The sequence below is a fragment of the Budorcas taxicolor genome, chromosome 2 (genome assembly GCF_023091745.1).
Source record: "Budorcas taxicolor isolate Tak-1 chromosome 2, Takin1.1, whole genome shotgun sequence".
Taxonomy (NCBI): domain Eukaryota; kingdom Metazoa; phylum Chordata; class Mammalia; order Artiodactyla; family Bovidae; genus Budorcas; species Budorcas taxicolor.
Genome location: NC_068911.1, coordinates 167,223,260 through 167,230,551, shown reverse-complemented (window position 1 = coordinate 167,230,551; position 7,292 = coordinate 167,223,260).

Here is a 7,292-nt window from a genome sequence, read left to right as displayed (position 1 = left end):
ACTCATGTCCATTGAGTTGGTGATGCCATCCAGCCATCTCATCCTCTTTGGTCCCCTTCTCCTCCCACCTTCAATCTTTCCCAGCATCAGGGCCTTTTCAAATGAGTCAGCTCTTCACATGAGGTGGCCAAAGTATTGGAGCTTCAGCTTCAGCATCAGTCCTTCCAATGAACACTCAGGACTGATCTCCTTTAGGATGGACTGGTTGGATCTCCTTGCAGTCCAAGGGACTCTCAAGAGTCTTCTCCAACACCACAGTTCAAAAGCATCAATTCTTCGGTGCTCAGCTTTCTTCACAGTCCAACTCTCACATGCATACATGACCACTGGAAAAACCATAGCCTTGACTAGACGGACCTTTGTTGGCAAAGTAATGTCTCTGCTTTTCAATATTCTATCTAGGCTGGTCATAACTTATCTTCCAAGGAGTAAGTGTCTTTTAATTTCATGGCTGCAATCACCATCTGCAGTGATTTTGGAGCCCCCAAAAATAAAGTCTGACACTGTTTCCACTGTTTCCCCATCTATTTCCCATGAAGTGGTGGGACCAGATGCCATGATCTTCGTTTTCTGAATGTTGAGCTTTAAGCCAACTTTTTCACTCTCCCCTTTCACTTTCATCATGAGGCTCTTTAGTTCTTCTTCACTTCTGCCATAAGGGTGGTGTCATCTGCATATCTGAGGTGATTGATATTTCTCCCGGCAATCTTGATTCCAGCTTGTGTTTCTTCCAGTCCAGCGTTTCTCATGATGTACTCTGCATAGAAGTTAAATAAGCAGGGTGACAGTATACAGCCTTGATGTACTCCTTTTCCTATTTGGAACCAGTCTGTTGTTCCATATCCAGTTCCAAGTGTTACTTCCTGACCTGCATACAGATTTCTCAAGAGGCAGGTCAGGTGGTCTGGTATTCCCATCTCTTTCAGAATTTCCCACAGTTTATTGTGATCCACACTATGCCAAAAGTCAAAGTCAATTGACTTTTGGCATAGTCAATAAAGCAGAAATAGATTTTTTTCTGGAACTCTCTTGCTTTTTCAATGATGTTGGCAAAATGTTGGCAATTTGATCTCTGGTTCCTCTGCCTTTTCTAAAACCACCTTGAACATCTGGAAGCTCATGGTTCACATATTGTTGAAGCCTGGCTTGGAGAATTTTGTGCATTACTTTGCTAGCATGTGAGATGTGAGATGAGTGCGATTGTGTGTTAGTTTGAGAGAAGGGAATGGCAAACCACTTCAGTATTCCTGCCTTGAGAACCCCATGAACAGTATGAAGACCCAGCTTAGCTAAAAAAAATTTGATTAATTTTCAAAAAAGAACAAACAAGGGGCAGGGGATTGACAAGTAAATATGACATTTTTATAATGCAGATGAATCTATAAAACAGAAAGAGACTCAGACGTAGAAAATAAACTTAATGGTTACCAAAAAGTGGGGAAAGGATTAGGAGTATGGGATTAAAAGATACACATTTGTATATAATGTAGAAAAACAACAGAGATTTACTGTATAATAATACTCAATACTTTGTAATAACCTATAAGGGAAAATAATCTGAAAAAATTAAATGTATAGATCACTTTGCTATACACCTGAAGCTAACACAATATTGTAAATCAACTGTACTTCAAAAAAAAATCTGATTCAAAAATGGACAGAGGAAGTGAATACACATTTTTTTCAAAGAAGACATCCAAGTGGCCAGCAGATACATAAGATGCTCAACAGCACTATCAGAGAAATGCAAATCAAACCATAGGTATCTCCTCACACCTGTTAAAATGGTCATCATTCAAAAGACAAGGTAACCCAAACATCTGTGAGAATAAGGAAGAAGAGGGATCTTTGTTCCCTGTTGGTGGAAGTGTACATGGTTTCAGCCACTATGTAAAGGATGACGTTTCCTCAGAAAATTAAAAATTGATTTGGAACCTTATATTCCAGAAATGCCACATTTAGGCCTATATCTAACAAAAATATAAAAGTGAAAGTTGCTCAGTCATGTCCGACTCTTTGCAAACCCATGGACTATACAATCCATGGCATTCTCCAGGCCAGAATACTGGAGTGGGTAGCCTTTCCCTTCTCCAGAGGATCTTCCCAACCCAGGGATCAAACCCAGGACTCCCGCATTGCAGGTTGATTTTTACCAGCTGAGCCGCAAGGGAAGCCCCCAAGATATAAAAACCAGATCTTAAAAAGAAAGAAAGAAATACAGCACTTTTCAGTTCAGGCAAAGTTGCTTCAGGGTCAGTATGGGGAGGTGAAAGTGAAAAGTCGCCCAGTCGTGTCCGACTCTTTGTGACCCCCTAGACCTCACAGTCCATGGAATTCTACAGGCTAGAGTATTGGAGTAGGTAGCATTTCCCTTCTCTGGGGAATCTTCCCAACCCAGAGATCGAACCCAGGTCTCCCTCATTGCAGGCGGATTCTTTACCAGCTGAGTCACAAGGAAAGGACTAGGTGTTAATTATAGCAAATCTGCATAGTGCTTACTGAGCCTTCACACCCTTCCCTCTGCAGTGCCTTCAGTGATGAAGGGTGCTGGGGAAGCAACCTGTGGAATGTGATCACCTGAGAGCAAGGTCTGGCCCTGTTCTTACAGTGACCATGGGCAACAGAGGAATGTTACAGTGTCGAGGTTGTTCCACCTACAGCCTCTGGGCATGCGTGCCTGCTAGTAGCTTCTTTGCAACCCTGTGGACTGTAGCACATCAGGCTCCTCTGTCCATGAGATTCTTCAGGCAAGAATACTGGAGTGGGTTGTCATGCCCTCCTCCTCCAGATGATCTTCCTGACCCATCTCCTGCATCTTCTGAATTACAGTTGGATTCTTTACCCGTAAACCACCTGGGAAGCCCACAGCCTCTGTAAGGATGCCCAATGCCAGGAACATCTGAACCTTTCCTTCCCACCCTCCCCTTATGACACCTGACATCACTTCTTGGGGCAGAGGAGCTGGGAAGGTGCACAGTGACATTTTTTTCCCTCCACGGTTCCACCTGTAGCCCCTTAAAATACCTTGGCTTTTCCCCAAACCCTCGGACTAGAATTCAGCTCCACCTCCAAATAAAGTGTCAGCAACTTGGCCCTGGCAAGAAGGACAAGGCTGAACAACTTGTGGTGTCTGTCGTAAGTTGTGAGTTCTCAAAGGGGAGACTTCCAGACTGGAACCACCCTCTGACCTGTGATCAACATTTCCGGGTCTTTGCCTAGGCTGTCCCCCAACCTGGCTTGTCCCCATAGCATGTGGGCAGAGGAAGCGTCAAGGTCAATGTCCTGCTTAACCACCTGGACCAGGGAGGAGCAGGGAAACTGTTTACCAGATGGACTCTGTTTATTTAAGCCTCCAGCCCCGCTGTGTTGGCCGCTCCCTGCCAAGCCCACTGCCTGTTGAAACGCCCTTGCTGGCTAAGGAGGCCACTTCCTCCTGGAGTCCCAGGGGAGAGGTTGGAATGTGAGTGCTGGCTCCAGAGAGCCCATCCAGGAGGGCAGGGGCCACAGAGACCCACAGAAGCTGCCTTGCACACGCAGAATAGGTGCCTGCACACCACCCAGACCCAGCATCCTTACGCCTGGGAACTACTCACCTTGCGAGTTAAGACTATTTCATTACAAGCTGGAGATTTCTTTTTTTCCCTCTCTCTCTCTCTGTTGTTTTATTTTTGGCCGTGCCACATAGCATGCAGGATCTTAGTTCCCCAACCAGGGGTTGAACCCAGGCTCCCTGCAGAAGTGCTAACCACTGGACCGCTAGGGGAGTCCCCAAGTTGAAGATTTCATGGGCAGATTGGGCATGAATTGCTGGGCTCCCCCAGACCTCCCCACAATATGGAGAACTTGCCCATAAGCAGGGCAGAGCTCTACATCGGCCGTGGGAGCGGTGCCCGTTCCCACCACCCCAGGCTGCGGCAGTGCCGCTGTGTTGCCCTTCCGGCTATGGCCCCTTCAGGTCACAGCCCCTGGGTATGGGAACCACTGTCTCCCATGTGTCATCCGACCAACTGCTGTCTCGGTCTCAGGCCCTACAAGCAGTCACGAAGGCTGGAAGCCAGAGGCTGGACAGGGCAAGGGGGCATGTGCTGTCACGTGAGAGCATGCCCTGGGAGGCCACGGGCCAACATTACATCCTGCTGATGGGTTAACACCTCTGTGAACCCTGTTGAAAATGGTATACATGAGCTTATTGGCAAAGCAGAGAAAGAGACACAAATATAGAGAATAAGTGTATGGATACCAAAGGGGAGAGGGGTTGGGCAGGAGGAACTGGGAGGCTGGGATTGACGCATATACACTATTGATGCTATGTAAAAAATAGACATCCCTCCTAAAGGAATCAGTCGTGAATATTCATTGGAAGGACCGATGCTTAAACTGAAACTCCAGTAATCTGGCCACCTGATGCGAAGAACTGACTCATCTGAAAAGACCCTGATGCTGGGAATGATTGAAGGCAGGAGGAGAAGGGAATGACAGAGGATTAGATGGTTGGATGGCATCACTGACTCAACGGCCATGAGTTTGAGCAAGCTCTGGGAGTTGGTGATGGACAGGGAAGCCTGGCGTGCTGCAGTCTGCGAGGTCACAAAGAGTCGGACACAACCGAGCGACTGAACTTCACTGACCTGATGAAATAGACAAATGATGGGGATATACTGTAAAGCACTGGGAACTCTACTTTGCAGTGCCCTAAGTGAGAGGGAAGTTCAGCTGGGAGGAGATAAATGGGTAGGTATGCCTGTTGCATTTGTCTGTACAGTAGAAAGGAACACAACACGGTAAAGCAGCTACACTGCAATAAAAGTCAGTTTAAAAAACGACCCTGATGACACCCCACCCACATGACATCCCACTCACATGTCCACGGGTGGCACTCATATCCTAAACCCCTCCTCCTCCAGGCTCCTGCCTCCAGACCTGCGGACGCAGTTGCCCCTGAGCAACCCCCATCACGCGGTCCCCCAGGTAACTCACATGCAGACAAAGCTGATTGCACCTCCTTTTGTCCACTCTCAGGTGTCCTCAGCTCAGAGCTGGGCAGCACCATCCTAAAGGCTCTCCAGACCTGGGCACCAATCTCATTACCCTCCTCTTCCTCACCTCTGCCCAGCAGGTCCTGCTTCCCAAATGTCTCATGAATCTATCCAGCCCCATAGCGAATCCATGCTTGAGTTTGTGCCCCCAACGTACCTCACCTGGACCACCTCCCTGTCACCATCCGTCTGGGTCCTGCACACACAACAGACCCCCAGTCTCTACCATAAGCAGCGCGGGGCTCTGGAGCCAGGCCTGAACTCAGTGCCAGGCATGCAAGGGTAATTATGCCTCTGTCCCCATCTTCAAAGGACTTTCCAAGGTCATCCTCACGCCATCATTCTGATCACCGGCAAGGTGGCCGAGGGGGGCCAGGAAGGACCAGAGGGAGAAGCTCAGTCTCCATCAGGCATGTCAGAGTGAAAGCCCAGCTCCAGCCCTCAACTGCTGGTGACTTGGACGGTGACATTGGACTTGCCCACCTTGAGCCTCAGGAAGCAGCATCGTGTGGGGCCTGCTTGTGAGGCCAGTGGGAGAGTCACAGAGATGACAGGCTAAGCTCACTCCGTGACTGTTCCTGCCACCGTCACAGCCCTGAGAAACGGGTGTTCCCTCCCTTCAGCCACAGGGCTTGATTTTGTCAGCCCTCCTTCCCTCCTAGAGGCGGCCCGTCTGGGCGGCCCTCACCTGCCCAGCCGCACGCAGCCCCTCTTTCCTGGGGCCAGCTCCTCTCCGGGCAGCTAGCTCAAACAGGCCCTCTCAGTGGGTCACCCGGCCCCGTCAAAGGGTCCCTGTACAAGCTTCAAACGGGGCATTGATGGGGCTGCGGTGAGGACTGCCCAGAGATGGCGGGCTGGCTTGGCTTGGCCCGGGCCATGTGACTTCCCCAAACCCAGCTATTTCCTGTTCCTCGGGCCAGCGTCCCCCCACTCCCCGACAGCCGCCTGGCCACAGGGCACAATTCCACTACACATCTCTGCCAGTTGCTTGGCTTCAGGCCAGGGGTGGGAGTGAGAAGGAGGATGGGAGTGTCATCTCAGCGTTTGTCCTCAGGACACACAGCCACTGCCCCTTGACAACTTTTTGATGAAGACACAGGCTGCAGGCAAGGCCAGTCCCCTCCTCCTGTGACCTCTGCCCCCAGTTTACCACTTGCTGGGGGTTTCTTGGAGGGGAGGGCTCTCTTCATGTGAATCTTCATAAGAAGCAAGAGCTCACACAGACTGCGTCCCCAACCCCTTAGACCTGCACTTGCAAGGAGAATAAAAGGTGCTTAGTCTAACCCCTGACTGCTGTGTGGCCTCAGGAAAGTCACTTGATGTCTCTGGGCGTCAGTTCCCTCATGTGTGAACAAATGGAAGGTTGCTGTCCATCTCCATTAGAGCCTCGCCTCATCAGTTGTTTGGGCATTGGGTAAAGAGCAGGTAAAATCCGTGAAGAAATCTGCCAGTCTCAAGAAAAGCTGACAACTCCAACAGACGGAGAGCACACCTCAAATTCCCTTCTCTCTTTCCCTCTAGGGGGACATCACCAACCTTTCTACGGGTCCCAGAATTTGGTCTCTTCTTTCCTAAAACCCAAGTCCGATCCTGTAACTCCCCTGCCCAAAAGCCCTCAGGGAGTCCCCTGCCCCAGGATAAGCCCACACTCCTGCCTTGGCATCCACGGTTCTGCTAGGTCTCCTGCGGTGCTGGTGACACAGCCCAACTCAGACTGCCTAGTGCTGTCCGCCAGCTTCACCCTCAGGCAGCTCAGCCTGAAAGGAAGAAGGCTAGACGTGGGAAAAGAGAGATTATTGAAGATTTTGATTCCTGGATCCAACCATGCCTGAAGCTGAAATTCCCTTGGATTTTCATTTATGTGAGCCAAGAAACATCACGACCACCATTTATTTCTGATTGGTATTTTCAGTAAACTTGGTTCACTAAATTTTCTGTTACTTGCAACCGTCTCCTTCCTATAAGTGCCCTTCTTGGCACTTGAAGTTAGCTAGAGCGGGCTTGCAGCCAAAGAACCCTGACATACACAAAGGCTCTTCATAACCCAGGCCCCAAGACACTGCCAACCTCCTCCTGACTTGCAGCCACACTGGGCTGCCTCCTCTAGTTCCTCTCCCCGCTCCACAAGGCCTTCTACACTCTGCCACTTCAGCCCAGAACATCCTTCCCCACTGCGCTCACTGCTGTCCTTTCTTCCTTCAGCTCAGCAAAACCTCTTCCAAGAAGTCTCCTCTGGCTGACGGGGTCCCTCAGACT